Here is a 17572-nt window from a genome sequence, read left to right as displayed (position 1 = left end):
TCCAGAGGTTGACCAATTTGTTCAATCAGGTGTATCGTCATAAAAGATCAGAGACATAACACAGTTTTACAGGTTTTCAGTTCTACCTGATTAGATGTTGACATACAGATCTGAATGAATGTTTTCTAAAGCATTCTACAAAATAGTGTCTCCTTTTTGTTTTGTTTATGGAAATTTGACTTTGTTCAAAGTTTTGATCCATTGTTTGAGTTTTCCCATTTTTACCACATGTATCGTAATCGGTCCTGTGTATGTCTGTGTGTGTGTGAAGATGATAACAAAACAAACAAACAAACAAACAAAAAAACAAACACCAGTTGGTTGGCTTTTAACCAAACCAGGTATGAATATTACTTGGCCACATTTCTCAAGATTCTCAGGGTAATCTTGATTTATTCAAAGACAATGGTGGGGTATTTCATTATGATTGAAGTTTTAGCAATTAATTTTGTAAAATACTGTGATTTGCACTGCAGACTTTTTATGTTGGGGCATCTTTGATGTGAGATTGATGTGAGAACAAGGATTAAGGCATTAATGCTTGCATTTATGGATGAAAACAGCTCAGACTAGCGACAAATATGGTGACTTTTATCCCACAAAAAGCGATCAATTCATAAATAGCTATTTTTATAATATTTTTATAATTTTTTTTTGCAAATGCAAAAAAGTCCCTAACCATTTTTCCTAACTCTACTCCACTAAAACAAAAGAGACAACAAACAAACAAACAAACAATCAACTCTGAAAAGAACAGGATCCCATTCAACCTGTCGCCATTATGTGATTTAGTGACTTTAGTGACATTTCATAGAGCCAATAGCAACTTCTGATGAGATTTTTTTGGCAATGCTGGCACTGCTAGGTGGCTAGCTGCTGTAGATTCAACTGTGGTTGTCCTTTCTGAGAATATCATGACAAATATCTGAGATAACACAGCGTGCTTTGTGGTTAATTGTACCAAAGGACCATCTAAGAAATCAGTGCTTCAGTATTTCCTTTCAAAGAAATTTAAAATTTTACTTAATTCATGTTAGCACTGTTAGCACCACTTAGCAGGGATTGACAGCATTGGTGACGCTGTTTATGATTCCTTGGTTCCTGAGGGTACATGGGGTTGAATATCTGCACCCAATTACCACTCGTTATAAGAACTGCCACCCAGTTCTCAAAAATATGTGTTAATAACAACCCGATCTCACGCCAGTTCTTGATGGCATCATGAAAAGTGATTTAATTTATAGTTTGCGATACAGTCAAGAAATACTTCACATTTTTCTGACAGCATCACAAAATTAATTTGGTGATTGCATTGCAAAATTTGGGGTGATGTGGGGGAGGGGGTGTGGGGGCTATGGTTAAGGCTATGGTTATGGTTAGGATTAAATATAGTGACTTAAACTCGACTGTGTCATGAAAATGGGAAGCATTTTGTGACAGTGTCACGAAAAAAGCATGAGATGGGACTGTTAATGAAATACCCAAAGTACGTCATTCCACCAAATTTGGTTCAAATGCATTCAGAACGTTTTGAGTTAACAGACAAAAAGACAAACAGCCGGTGAAAACATGACCTCCATGGCAGAGGTAATAATAATGACAATAATAATGAATAATAATAAGTAATAATAATAATAATAATAATTTGGATTTCTGGAGTGCTTTTCATTATTCATGCTCACATTCACACACACTGGTGGTAAGCTACATGTGTAGCCACCAGTGATGCCGGTAACGCGTTACTTAGAGAGAATTTAAATGTTAGAAAAATGTTAGAAAGAATTTAATAGTTACATTTATAAACAATGTAGGTTAGAAATTGAAAGTTTTATTGTTACCTCTTATTTAACTGTGACCTCATATTTAACTGTTGAACAGTTAAATATGAGGTCAAGAAAGAGGTCTTTATTTTACTTTTTATAAAACAAGTATTTATTTTCATTGAAGTCAAGAAAGGGTGACTATAAAGTGAGTTTTGGCAAAACAAGTATCATGTTGAGGTGGCAGAGGGTTGTTGTCGACACCTGGGGAAAGTAACTAAAAAAGTAACTAGTAATCTAACTTAGTTACTTTTACAATTGAGTAATCAGTAAAGTAACTAAGTTACTTTTTCAAGGAGTAATCAGTAATCAGTAATTGGATTACTTTTTCAATGTAACTGTGGCAACACTGGTAGCCACACAGCCCAGTTTCACGTTTTTTTTGTGCTCCCGTCACGAAATCATTCAATTTTTCGTGTTTTTTTTTTTTTTAACTCACTATTATGAACCCTACTCCTTCCCCCAACCCTAACCATAACAACCCTCCAGACCCCCGCATCGCTTTTAAATTTCGTGCAGCCATTATGGAACACATTAGAATGAATTCATGCTCCAATTCCGAACATGTTGCACTTTTCGTGACAATATCACAAACCAATAGATTAATGTATATTTCGTGCTGCTGAATCACGACATACTGTGAAACTGGGTTGAGCCACAGCTGCGCTGGGGCAAACTGATGGAACCGTGGCTGCCATTCTGCACCTACGGCTCCTCCAACCACCACCTCAAAGTCACCACACCAGCAAGGACGGTTAAGTGTGTTGCCCAAGGACACAATGGCAACATGCAGATTTTTCACTGGTAAATACAAGTAATGATGATTTTATTATGTTCTTGCCTGACGTAATTATGAACTTGTAATGTCCCATTTATATGTAAGGCAGAAAAACCTGAACATCCTCACATTATGAAACAATCATATTTTATGGTATTTGTAAAAATGACCAGAATCCTTCCACATATGTAGGTTTACAGATTACAGCACGAGACACGTCTTCATAACAAATCATCTCACGCATGCCACACGAGTGAGGGACTTCACTTCTGATGTGGCCTTTTCTTTTAAAGTGTGTTTGTTTCCTAACCGACTCACTGACACGCCCCGCTCGATGGTTCTACATGCCGTGAATAGCAAACAAACAAACACACACACACACACACACACACACACACACACACACACACACACACACACACACACACACACACACACACACACACACACACACACACACACACATGACAACAAAGGTGCTCTTTGGTGTGTGCATGAATGCATGTAAAATGAAAGAAAGAAAAAACCCCAAACACATCATGAAGTTCTTTCATTATCATTTTGTGTGAGAGTGAGAGAGAGAGAGAGAGAGAGAGAGAGAGAGAGAGAGAGAGAGAGAGAGATGACATAAATACAGTTAAGGTATGTCAGTTATTAGCAGCTGTACTTGTTCCCTTGACACAAGTGACAGAACAAGTTTTTTCATTTAGTTTTGACATTAACCCTCAGGGGTCCAGAAACATACAAACCCATTAATTTGGACATTCGGGCGAATCCATGGACCCCAGGGGGTTGACTCAGAGTACACACCATTTATTTGTTTCTATGTCACATTGTCACACGAGGAAAGGCTGACTCACTTCAATTTTGCTGTGATCATCACGGAATCAATGGATACCCTGATTGCAGCGCTTGAGAAGCTGAGTGAGGAAAGGGGGGGGGGGGGTGTGTTAGGTTTGGGATCATCCTGGATCAAGACAATGATCCAGGCTTTCATTGACTTCCTGGAAGTGGCCATCAAAAGTACATCTGTATACACCCGAAAGGGTTGAACTTGTGGAGACATTTGCTTACCTAAGTAAAGATTGGGAAGTCCTTGTGGAGTGATGAGGTTGCAGGACAGAAGCGTTTGTTGACGTGATGTGTTTCTCTGTGCATGGTCCAAGTGCCTAGGTTTTGAGGATACCGACAGCTGGAGAAGACCAACTGGATGCCCATGTTTCACTGGCTGTGACAGATCGATGTTTACACCCTGTTTACACCGAGCCCACGACCGAGTTGGGATTGAAAAACGGCATCTGCTTGGCTTCACTCACTGACTCCCACTGGGGTTGCAGGCTGGTCACAACGGCGTTTTCGTGGTCGGAAAAAAAGATCCCTCTTGGTCACCATCACTCTCCATCAGTCTCCAACAGGTGTGCGAGTGTATTGAACTGTTTAAAACACTGACAAAAGTTGTGCGACCACTTGGATCGCATAATCGTTCTTGATAAACACTCACATGTGTCATCTCACTCTAAACCTGAGCCTACGGGTCATAGTAGACTCTCAGTTGACTCTACATGGGGTTGCATCAATGACCGCGGATATTAACATATTTTTCATTTGCACATTTCAGTCGCAATGCAAGCTTGGTGCAAATGCAAATAACAGATCAGTTTGGACCAAGTGCCATGCTCAGTTATCATGTTACAGGCTGACATATGTGACATGTCATAGAATCCAATGGATGTTGACCTTGTTTGACCTTTAATTTGGAGACCAAACATTCAACACAATCAAAACTGTTCCATTTATTCATCCTATTTGCTCAACCAATAATTTGCATCACTTTTTTCCAAAATTGGGACAACTTTAACTTTTGACCCCTTTACAAACTGAAACTGACCTTGTCACCATTCTTGCTGTTTTTACCCCATAACTCCATAACATTCAGTCACAGATAGTCCAAACGATACCTTTTTGGAATCATTATTATCAAGCAAATAATGTGATATAGTTTTCAATATGTTTAGAGCATCTTTTAATTAAAATTGACCCCTACCTGGCTGCCTATTGAAAATTCAGGTGGCTAATTGGTTATTTCAAAAGAGTAATGTTTAAGGAGTATTTGTGCCAAATTTGATGCTTGTATCACCATTTGCAGGATTGTTTCAGTTTTGTCCTGCACTATAGGAATAGCAACCACCTAGACCAGGGGTGGCCAAGTTCGGTCCTCGAGAGCCACATTCCTGACACTCTTAGTTGTCTCCCTGCTCCAACACACCTGAATCCAATGAAAGGCTCATTAAAAGTCTGCTAATGAGTCTTTCATTGGATTCAGGTGTGTTGGAGCAGGGAGACAACTAAGAGTGTCAGGAATGTGGCTCTCGAGGACCAAACTTGGCCACCCCTGACCTAGACAGACAACCAATCCATCCCCAGATCTACAACCCCTGGCAAAAAATGGAATCACCAGCCTCGGAGGATGTTCATTCAGTTGTTTAATTTTGTAGAAAAAAAGCAGATCACAGACATGACACAAAACTAAAGTCATTTCAAATGGCAACTTTCTGGCTTTAAGAAACACTATAAGAAATCAAGAAAAAAAGATTGTGGCAGTCAGTAATGGTTACTTTTTTAGACCAAGCAGAGGAAAAAAATATGTAATCACTCAATTCTGAGGAAAAAATTATGGAATCACCCTGTAAATTTTCATCCCCAAAACTAACACCTGCATCATATCAGATCTGCTCGTTAGTCTGCATCTAAAAAGGAGTGAACACACCTTGGAGAGCTGTTGCACCAAGTGGACTGACATGAATCATGGCTCCAACACGAGAGATGTCAATTGAAACAAAGGAGAGGATTATCAAACTCTTAAAAGAGAGTAAATCATCACGCAATGTTGCAAAAGATGTTGGTTGTTCACAGTCAGCTGTGTCTAAACTCTGGACCAAATACAAACAACATGGGAAGGTTGTTAAAGGCAAACATACTGGTAGACCAAGGAACACAAAGCGTCAAGACAGAAAACTTAAAGCAATATGTCTCAAAAATCGAAAAATGTACAACAAAACAAATGAGGAACGAATGGGAGGAAACTGGAGTCAACGTCTGTGACCGAACTGTAAGAAACCGCCTAAAGGAAATGGGATTTACATACAGAAAAGCTAAACGAAAGGCATCATTAACACCTAAACAGAAAAAAACAAGGTTACAATGGGCTAAGGAAAAGCAATTGTGGACTGTGGATGACTGGATGAACGTCATATTCAGTGATGAATCTCGAATCTGCATTGGGCAAGGTGATGATGCTGGAACTTTTGTTTGGTGCCTTTCCAATGAGATTTATAAACATGACTGCCTGAAGAGAACATGTAAATTTCCACAGTCATTGATGATATGGGGCTGCATGTCAGGTAAAGGCACTGGGGAGATGGCTGTCATTACATCATCAATAAATGCACATGTTTATGTTGATATTTTGGACAATTGAAAGGATGTTTGGGGATGATGAAATAATTTTTCAAGATGATAATGCATCTTGCCATAGAGCAAAAACTGCAAAAACATTCCTTGCAAAAAGACACATAGGGTCAATGTCATGGCATAGGGTCAATGTCAATGAGCAGATCTGATTTGATGCAGGTGTTAATTTGGGGGATGAAAATTTACAGGGTGATTCCATAATTGTTTCCTCAGAATTGAGTGATTCCATATTTTTTTCCTCTGCTTGGTCTAAAAAAGTAACCATTACTGACTGCCACAATCTTTTTTTCTTGATTTCTTATAGTGTTTCTTAAAGCCAGAAAGTTGCCATTTGAAATGACTTTAGTTTTGTGTCATGTCTGTGATCTGCGTTTTTTCTACAAAATTAAACAACTGAATGAACATCCTCTGAGGCCGGTGATTCCATAATTTTTGCCAGGGGTTGTACAAACTAATCATCTATCTGAAGACACACTGTACACTGTTTAAAATCATGTGTGCACTCCCTTGCTTCTACAATACCTTTTTGTTCTATAGTATGTTGCACTGCAGTGCAAAAACTGTCCCTCTCAAAATAAGACAAATAATCCAAAATCTAGAAGCAAGAAATTATGCCAATGGAGTAAGAAAAATTTACTCTCAAAATTAGCAAAATGTCGAGGCACTGAATAATCAAAATGAGCCTTAAAACGAGACACAATTCTTATTTTAAGATTACCCTCTGTTTTAAAATAAGGAAAACAATCTTGTTCCTTTGCTTGGATGATTTGAAATCGTTGCCTTTCCTTGTTATGATATTAAGTAAAAGTGAGATACATTTTCCCAAAATAACATTTTTTTCTTATGTAAAAAAATTATTGACAAGATTATTTTTCTATTTAGACAAAAATTAAGTCAAATTTTCTTTAAACAAGTCTTTTTTTTTACTTTCTTAGATGTCAGTTTCTGTAGTGTGAGAAGAAGAAAAAACAGAGTGAGAGAGAGATGAATGCCTTTCGACTCAGATTTTGCTATGCCCTCTTCTGGCCTCTAGAGAATGCTGATGCTCCATCGCTGTTTTGCTGTCAGGAACGGCAGACTAATGTTAGATAGAGAATCACCAGATCTCAGCTCTGCAGTTAAAACTAACCAGCCGCATCATCTGTTCAATACACAGGCGGCAATATCCAAGAAAACCCATAGAAGAGATTGCCAATACCGATAATACTGTAGACATAAACCCTTCCAAATGATTTCACTAGCGTGAAGACAGATTCAGTGTCCAAACAAGATTTGTGGCTTTTTAATGGAGACCTCTATGTTGATCAATCAGAATGGTCTTTTTAAATGCGGTATATAATGCTTGTTCAGTATTGGTACATTACATGTGTACATTTGATATGTGAGCTGGCCAGTGTTGGATAATTCATCAGCTGTCACGGTTCATTTGTTTGAGTTTGATGGTTTGGTTTCCTGCTAATTGTGCTGATATGCTTTTGCATTTTTATTGCTTGATTGATACATTCATACTACAAAGTGCGCTTACATCATTCTTATCTCAATAAACGGGGGGAAATGGAATCAATTCACAGTCATTGGCGTGAACGTCCAATGTCCAAGCTCTGGACAGAGTGGCGGGTGACTGGTTCAGTAGGGTTCAAAGTCCACCTGGAACAGACACACTTGGATTGTTCAAACATTATACATTATATAGATAAACGGACAAAGCCTTTTGTCTGTCTTCATTTGTTCCGTATTTGTGTCCATTTACTGAAAGCTAACATATGGACAAAACCGAAGTTCAAGAGAGACACAACCCTAGTAAGGGCCCATTCACACCAAGACGTGAAGTGGCTGATGCATCAGATTCACAAAAAATCTCAGCTACTGCGTGTTCTGGGGGTCCAAATTTCCTGTACTGGTGGGGTTCGACGTTTGCCGATGGTCCAGTGACTCACACTGGACGTAGTTCAACTACCACCATCAGAGGACGGGTGCATTTGTAGCGTACTTCTCGGAACAGTATAGCTGACTGTCAACAACGTTTGAGACGTCATTTGACGTTGCCGATATAAACTCAAGGCAATTATGCGATTGCCTCACATGCTACTGCTGCACTGTCGAGACATTCTTTAACATTTCTTCATGCCCAAGGATTCCAAAGGTGGTGATGCATTCAGCTGAGCGTCTAATGTTGACCGGTGGAGGCCAGCAGAAGGCAACGGAGCAACAACACCGTACTAGGAGAGGTGACTTAGTGATAGCAGAGCTCAACTTTTGTAGGTGTTTTAGCATGAATGTAGAAGATTTCAAGAATGTTGAAAGAAAATTTTTGTGGGATCACGACAAGCATCAGCATTAACCGACTGATGTCAGCTTAGCTCCTGAGGAGTCCAGCAGACCTCAGCCGTGGTCAAAGGTAAGCAACTTTGTGAATGGGCCATAAAGGTCACAAAGTAGACTATTTAAAAGGGTTACCTATTTTGATGAGACTTTATTATACTGCATTTTCTAGAGTAAAAGTTGTGGGGGTTTTTTATTACTAGTTTGGGAGGTCCTGTGACTTATACTCCGGCGCGGCTTATACACCGAAAAAAAAAGAAAAAACTAATTAGAATAAATAACAATAATAAAAATTACTAAACAACAATGCACAAAAAAACCCAAATTAAAGAGCTGAGAATACAGAAAAAAATAGGTGCAACTTAAAGGGATTGATAGCGCTTTTCTATCTGCATCAGAAGCTCAAAGCGCTTTACAATGATGCCTCACATTCACCTATTCACACAGACGCACTCATACACCGATGTCAAGGTGCTGCCATGCAAGGCACTCACTACACACTGGGAGCAACTAGGGGATTGTTAAGGACCTTGCCCAAGGGTCTTTTGCAATTTTTTGGTCTGGCTGGGTTTTGAACTGAGAATTCTCTGGTCTGAAGCCCAACGCTTAACCACTGGATCATCACCTTTCCCCACTTTTGTGGGTTTTAACTCTACAAGAGGCATTTGTTAAAAGGTGCCACCAGAAAATATGGTATATACGAGTACAAGCAGAAATACCCATTGGTTAGAATGCGTGAAGGCAGTGACCATATTATAAGGACGTAAGAGTCTAGAGTAAGCTGCCGGGGGTGGCAGGGAGACGTCCCTGCCCTTACACCACCACCGTGAGATGTTCTGGGATTAATGGAGTGAAACATCAATGAAGGTTGGCTCCCAGCTGATGACCCGCAATAGCACTGTTGGAGGTGCAGAAAGCACCAAAGCTCAGCACGCGGTCAGTTGCCTGTGCTACCACCAGTCAAAGAATGAACTTTTTTGAAAAAGACTGTAAATACTGGCCATTTGTGCTGTCTTTAAGTGGAAAATTAGTTGTCGTCATCTGTGAATGTACTATTGCTCAAAAATACTTGTAAGAACAAAGCCAGTGATATCATTTAAATTTAAATTATTAAATTTAAAAGCCCTGTTATGCTAACATATTAGCGGAGTGGCCGCTTTGAGTAATAGCTCTTGTGTTATCGTTGCGGTCGTAAGAATCTACTGGCCGGAGCTGCTTTGATGGCCCATCTTTTTTTTTTTTTTTTATGAGCATTTTATTCCAAATAACTGTAATTATACGGCTTCTTGTGTGTTTAATTCTCCAAACAGACCAAAAAGTGTGTGTGCCAGTATTTTCGTTGAGTTAGCATTTTTAGCAGCTGTTGGTAGCTTCATGATGTTTGGTTGTTAATCCACGATTACTGATGAAATAAAAGCGTCATAATTTTTAATGGCCACACACCGAAGCAAAACCGTTAAGAGAACCACCACTCAGCCCCCCCCCCCCCCACCCCCACCCCAAATCTGATGTATATAACCACCTGGTGTTCAGGCTTTATTTTTCCCACCCAGGTCATGGACAGTCTCAACCATGCATACATGGGCTACAAAATGAGTCAGGAAACATTCATCACTTTTAGATTCAGAATCAAATTCATTGCCAAGTAAGTTCTCACATATAAGGAATTTGATCTGGTGTCATTGGTGCATAAACAATAAGGAGTCAAATAGACAAATGGGCAAAGCTAAGGTTACTGTCAAATAGATATAGTGGAATGGGGCTGTGCAGGCATGCAGATGAACAGTACAGGGATGGTCACTCTGTACTTTGTGGGAGTGGGGAGGTGGGCAGGGTAACTAGCAGTCTCCGGCATTATTTATAAGTCTAGCTGCAGACGGAAAGAAGCCATTTTTGTGTCTTGAGGTTTTTGTCCTGATGGACCTCAGCTGTCTGCCAGAGGGGAGGGTAACAAAAAGTTTGTGTCCTGGGTGAGAGGGATCGGCCACGATCTTCCTTGCTCGCCTCAGGGCCCTGGAGGTGTGCAGGTCCTGTAGGGATAGCAAATTGCAGTCAGTCACCTTCTCTGCTGAGTGGATGATACGCTGCAGTCTGCTCCTGTCCTTAGCAGTGGCAGCAGCACAGCAGAGGGTGATGGAGGAGGAGATGATGGACTCAGTGACGCCAGTGTAGAAGTTCACCATCATTGTTTTTTGCAGGTTGAACTTCCTTAGCTGCCGCAGAAATTTCCATGCCGCATTTCTGCAGAATTTTCCATGATCAATTAGAATAAGTCAAAAGGGGCATAACTTACCATCAAATACATATTTTCTAAAAACTAGGGACCTTATTCAGGTTTGTTATACTTTGCTGTAGCACACTGCACTGGGGGCAGCATCACATACAGTAGCAGAAAGAACATTTCTTCTCAAACATATGTGAGGCATCTACTTGACAATAAATCTACGGAGGTTTGAATTGTAAGTGAATTTTCCACCAGTATTGGGCAGAGTCCATTCAAAAGCATGTCAGTGGGTGTTTTTTCTTTAAGACACAGCAGAAGATATTTTAGGAGAAGCATGTTGAAAAGCAATCTTCTCCAAACCTCTCAAAGTACAGTTGTTGGAGAAAACAGAGGGCTGAACTCAGTGAACCCATTGGGTCACCATCTCTTTTCCTGCATCTGGAAAGACGAGTATCTTGAAACAGTGGTTTACACCTCCGCATGTGTCACATGCAGGGATGTTACTCTTGAACTTTATGGGCCAGAGAGCCACATTTTAACGGTTTAATTTAATAAACATTCCATGATTGGCTGAACATGCGTATCCTCATAATGTTGAAGCCACTAAGTGCCAATAAAGCCTCATTAGAAATGTTTGACATAGAGTTGAGTGACAGATTTGACATCCCTCAGAGCCAGCAAAGAAAGATGGCTGATTTGTGGGGAAATTATAGCATAATGTACGTTTAAAGACATATAGTTAAGTGCAGAAGTATTTGGAGAAAGACATTTTTTTGTAATTTTGCCTGTGCACACCACCTCAGTGGAGTTAAAATGAAAGAATTAAGCTGCCCGAGTAGTGCAGAATTTCATATTGTATGATGAATCTGTCTGGAGTGGGAAGTTCACAAAAATCAGTGACCATGCAAAAAGGATACGAGTGATGGAAGCCACCAAGATGATGAAACTGTCTAGAGTGGGCAGTTTACAAAAATCGGTGACCATACAAAAAGGATACAAGTGATGAAAGCCACCAAGACGATGAATTTATCTGGAGTGGGCAGCTTACAAAAATCAGTGACCATGCAAAAATCAGGTGAGTGATGGAAGCCACCAAGAAGATGAATCTATCTGGAGTGGGCAGCTTACAAAAATCAGTGACCATGCAAAAAGCAGATGAGTGATGGAAGCCACCAAGATGATGAATCTGTCTGGAGTGGGCAGTTTACAAAAGTCAGTGACCATGCAAGAAGGGGACTAGTGATGGAAGCCACCAAGACATCTATGATAACTATGGTCTGAGTTATACATTTTTTTTTAGCTTTAGTTTTTGCTGTTGCTGTCACTGTTGTCCCAAACAGTGTGAACAAGTCAAATGTTCAGTAGTATGAAGGTTAAACAGTGTTGTATAAAGTACTGGAAAATCACACTTAAGTAAAAGTACAGATACCCATTAAAAAAATAACTTTGGTAGAAGTTCAAGTCACTGATTAAAATGCTACTCAAATAAAAGTCTTAAAGTATCAAGTACTTAAGTACGACAAGTAATGTACAACTAAATGTACTCAAGTATTGAAAGTAAAAGTACAAGTAAATGTTAATAATCAAAAATGGACTGATTTTTTTTAAATAAAAGTTTATCTAGGCTTGTAAATGACTGGTAGTATCAGTCAGAATACTGAAAATTGTGCACATCACACAAAACACTTCAGAAACAAGGTTTCAAAACCTAAATAAACGAGAGTAGGCTACTCACTAGGTGCTCACAGGAAACAGTTATTTCTATATGTATTTATTTATTCTCATTGTTACATGGTTTTATCTTTTCTGTTGTGTTTTTGTTTCATTAGGTTCTTTTTGTCTCTTTCTCTAAAATTGTATTGTAACTAGGGATGGGTATTGATAAGGTTTTATCGATATTGATGCCATTATCGATTCTGCTTATCAATCCGATTCCTTATCGATTCCCTTATCGATACCTCATGAATTTTGTACTAAAAGTAGGCTTTACAGGTTTTCTAGGTATTTCCTTCAGTCTTAAAGTAAATAAATATGAAATTAGTCACTGTATCCTTGATCTCTGGACATAAATAAAAATAAACAAAACTGTGTTTCGCTTTGAAGTTATTAATTCAGACTGAATTCTATCGTTCTATCTCGACTTGTCAGAGAGCCGCGCAACGTTTAGAGCTGTGTGAACAGAACGGAGGATGATTCTCGTTTCTTTCTCGCAACAAGACAGGCGTCCCAGTTAGAAACTTTAATCCGCACAAAAGTGAATCACAACTCATATTCAGGGATGAAAGTGGTGAAAAACAAAAAAGCTGAAACCCAAAATTACCCCCCAACACCACCTGCATGAAAATGTTTGAATTCTAGAAGCTCTGAAATGCAATCTGGGACTATTCCAGACAATAAACTGGAGTGAGTGCAGCATCCATTTAGGTGAGAAAAAAAAAAAACAAATTTCCTTATTGAAATTCATTCCAGTAGTATTCTGCTCTTACTAGGATGCAGCAGTTTTCTAGTTTGGCAGAAAGTTCTGGAGGAAATCACTGAAGAAATTAACAAACTGAAAATATGGTTTGACCGAAACAAACTGTCATTAAACTTAAATAAGACAGGGATGAAATGGAGGTGTAAGAGTCACTCGGTGTTCACAGGAAACATTTATTTCTGTATGTATGTATTTATTTATTTATTTATGTTAGTTGCTATTATATATTTTCTGTTGTGTTTCTACTCAGGTTCTTTTTGTCTCTTTCTCTAAAATTGTATATAACAATCATTAGATTATTAATATATAAGCAAAAATAAATTTAAGGAATATTACAATTTGAAAACAAATGCACCCGAATGTGATGACGGCTGCAATTGCTAAATGCTAACTTTTAACATTGAAAATGCCATAGACATGCTAACGCGTTAGCATCGCTCCCGTTTTTAAGTTATAAAATACATCTATCAACTGTTTCAGAAGACCATAACAGGTCGGTTCAACATAGAAAAGGTAAATAATACTCACAGACGTATGCTCTTTAGGGTTTTAGCAGGGAAAAATTAAGCGAAAGAAAGAAATAAACGAAGCAATCGACAGAAGCATTGCTTTAATCTGCGAACCACGCTTCGATTGGTTCAAGGTTCAAAGCAAAGCCGCGCTGCAGAAAAGTTGATTAAGGACCCGCTGCAGGGTCTGTAATCAATGTACAGAAATGATCATTTTCCTGACAAACACCCGCCAAAACAACGGCCACTCTGAAGGACCGATAACAGAATCGTTAAGCACAAAGCTTATTGATGTCGGTGGATCGAATCATTTCTTAACGATACCCGAAAGGAACCGGTTCTCGATACCCATCCCTAATTGTAACATTATTAGTCTATTATTAACTATTATTGTCTATTATGTACACTATTATGGTTATGGTTATTATGGTAATATATGAATAAAAATACATTTAAATAATTACAATTTGACTCTTTTACGACAACGAACGCTGAGCCATTAATTATACAGAAAACAAATCAATGCAAACGTGCTGATGCGAACAGCTTAATGCTAACTTTAACATTGAAAACGCCATAGACATGCTAACGCGTTAGCATCGGTCCTGTTTTAAGTTATAAAATACATCTTATCAACCGTTTCAGAAGACCATAACAGGTCGGTTCAACATAGAAAAGGTAAATAATACTCACAGACGTATGCTCTTTAGGGTTTTAGCAGGGAAAAATTAAGCGAAAGAAAGAAATAAACGAAGCAATCGACAGAAGCATTGCTTTAATCTGCGAACCACGCTTCGATTGGTTCAAGGTTCAAAGCAAAGCCGCGCTGCAGAAAAGTTGATTAAGGACCCGCTGCAGGGTCTGTAATCAATGTACAGAAATTATCATTTTCCTGACAAACACCCGCCAAAACAACGGCCACTCTGAAGGACCGATAACAGAATCGTTAAGCACAAAGCTTATTGATGTCGGTGGATCGAATCATTTCTTAACGATACCCGAAAGGAACCGGTTCTCGATACCCATCCCTAATTGTAACATTATTAGTCTATTATTAACTATTATTGTCTATTATGTACACTATTATGGTTATGGTTATTATGGTAATATATGAATAAAAATACATTTAAAAAAATTACAATTTGACTCTTTTACGACAACGAACGCTGAGCCATTAATTATACAGAAAACAAATCAATGCAAACGTGCTGATGCGAACAGCTTAATGCTAACTTTAACATTGAAAACGCCATAGACATGCTAACGCGTTAGCATCGGTCCTGTTTTTAAGTTATAAAATACATCTTATCAACCGTTTCAGAAGACCATAACAGGTTGGGTTAACATAAAAATATTAAATATTACTCACAGACATATGCTCGTCAGGGTTTTAGCGGGAAAAAATGAGGATAAAGCAAAATAAAATCCATGAATCGTAGATCGAAGCACTGCTTCAACCTGCGAATCACTGCTTCGATTGGTTCAAGGTTCAAAGCAAAGCCGCGCTGCAGGAAAGTTGATTAATCAGTGTAGAGAAATGATCATTTTCCTGACAAACACCCCCAAGTGCGCAACTGCAAAAAAGCCTACCGGACATGCCTCATGACAAATCGGCCTGACTTTGTTGCTGTCACTAGTAATCAGTGGTGTCTCTGGGTGAAAACACGACTTTTTTCGTGTGTGTTTTTTTTTTTTTGTGTAACGAGTAATGGCATGGCGCATAGAAAATGTATCGGAGTAGAAGTATGCAATTAAGGTCGGAAATGTAGTGAAGTAAAAGTGAAAGTAAGCTGAATTTAAAAAACTCAAGTAAAGTACAAAATCTCCCAAAACGTACGTAGTTAAGTACAGTAGGGAAGTATTTTTACTTTGTTACTATACAACACTGAGGTTAAGTTATTCCTTGTCTTTATTCAAGAATCTTTCAGTCTGAGAGCATGATGTATTAATTTCATAGTCCAGCAAATGAATTTAATTAAACTTTAAAATGATGCCTATACAATACCAGTCAAAGGTTTGACCAGTTAAACTTTTGACTAGTACTGTACATAGCAATAGTCTAATGAACACTGTAATAATATTAAGGTACTAGATATTGAAAAAAAAAAAAAAATCATGTTTGGGGTTTTTTTTTTTTTTTGTATCTTTCACCCCTTCCCAACATTTTCTAATATGGGGTTGTAGATGCAGATTTAATCCCAGGGAATCATGTTTTATTAACAGGGATGACTTTACCAGCACCCCTCCATCACCACATGTAAATTCTTTGAAAAAAAAAATTGTGGTGTTATAATAATTGTCATAATTCATTTAAGTCACTTTGATGTGTTGTACATGATGTCTGCTTTTATATACACATGCTATGTAAAAAAAAAGAATTCTGTATTATAATTGAAAAATGTGGGACCACAAAGAAACCTGGGAACTCCCACCTGACTTGGTCTGGTTTATTTTCATTGCATTTGCAGGAATGTTTTGCACAAAGTGAGTGAGATTTTGACAGATCTGGATTGCGTCACACTAAAAATACCCAGCCAATGCTGATACGTCTGTGAGAACACAGGTATTCTGTCTATTCTTGTGCTTCTTCTCTCTGCTGTCACTCGACAAAACAAGCCCCGTTCCTGGTGTTCCTGCCATCCCTCTTCCTTTTTCCTCCAGCCCTGTCCCATTACTGTCACAGTCACAGCTCCTTGCTGGGTCATTCCCCAGTGTGTTCAAGCTGGTAACACTGAGCCAGGCCCCCCTTGTTGTGTGTTGTGACACTGCCGTGTCTCCACCGCCAGTGTGGATGATATCAGGGTCCTCCCTCCAGGAGGTCTCTCTCACTCTTCTCTCATCCATTAGACTGCTCCCACGTGATGCCATCCTGATTTTTTTTTTTTTTAAGAACACAAGCTACTAATATATAAATATAATTAATGTGTTGAAATGTTGGAAAAGGTGCAATATAAATAAACTGACTGTTAAATGTGCCGTGCTGGCGTGTCATGCTCTTGTTACAACCGAATTGTCAAACTCGGTTGGTGTTTGAGTGTCACATTTCACAGAGGTTCTGCAGATAGACACTGTGACTTGAGCGCCTTGCAATGGCAGCACCCTGACATCAGTGTGTGAGTGTGTATGGGTGAATGTGAGGCATCATTATAAAGCGCTCTGAGATGGAAAACGTGCTATATGCAGTCCGTTTACCACCTAGATGCTACATGAATGAGTCAAGGTATCATTAGGTGGCCTTCTATTACAAATTTGCATAAAATGTAAGCAAGAATTTACAAATGTTGATGAAACAAACGGTGTTTCTGTTGAGTGATGTTGTGCATCTGTTGTGTTTTGTCATCTTGCAAGGTCTGTGATTCCAGGAGGTCTCTCATGATAACTGTCTTTCCAGTAGTCATGGGAGCAGATGTGCAGGTTCTGCTAAATATCAGCATTACTTTGGCTCTCATTCCATGTATTTTAAAATGTCATGTCACTCTATGTCATGCAAAATGTGCCTTTTGAATTGCTTGACAAATAACCTTATGCAAGGATAATGTGTGCTTAAAAAAACCTTTCTGCCACATGAGAATTTTTTTGAAATATGAAAATTGTACATGTACAGGATGCGGGGATGAAGGAACAGGGAGGAGTGGGGTACAATTAGCTAAATCTAGCAGCTAACGTTAGCTTATCGAGCCGACTGCAGCACCTTTTGTCATAGCTAACAACACAGTTGATTGTTTGAGAAGCTAACATTTTGTTTATATTTATTGTTATATGTATTTGTTGTTACGACTGTAATTGTAGGGTGAAGCGACACTATTGTGCTTTATATGCCAGTTACTGGCTTTATTCAGCTTTGTTGGCTAACAAGGTGCACTAGGCTAGTTAACGGCTAAATTAACGGTAGCTCATCTGGCTATAGCTAGCCTGCTTCCAGGATTTGTACTTTTATTTGACATGATGTAGATTTTTAATGGTTCTTCAATA

The sequence above is a fragment of the Thalassophryne amazonica genome, chromosome 20, assembly GCF_902500255.1.
Source record: "Thalassophryne amazonica chromosome 20, fThaAma1.1, whole genome shotgun sequence".
In the NCBI taxonomy this organism is placed as follows: Eukaryota; Metazoa; Chordata; class Actinopteri; order Batrachoidiformes; family Batrachoididae; genus Thalassophryne; species Thalassophryne amazonica.
The sequence above is the reverse complement of the archived record's forward strand: the minus strand, read 5'-3'. Positions refer to the sequence as shown.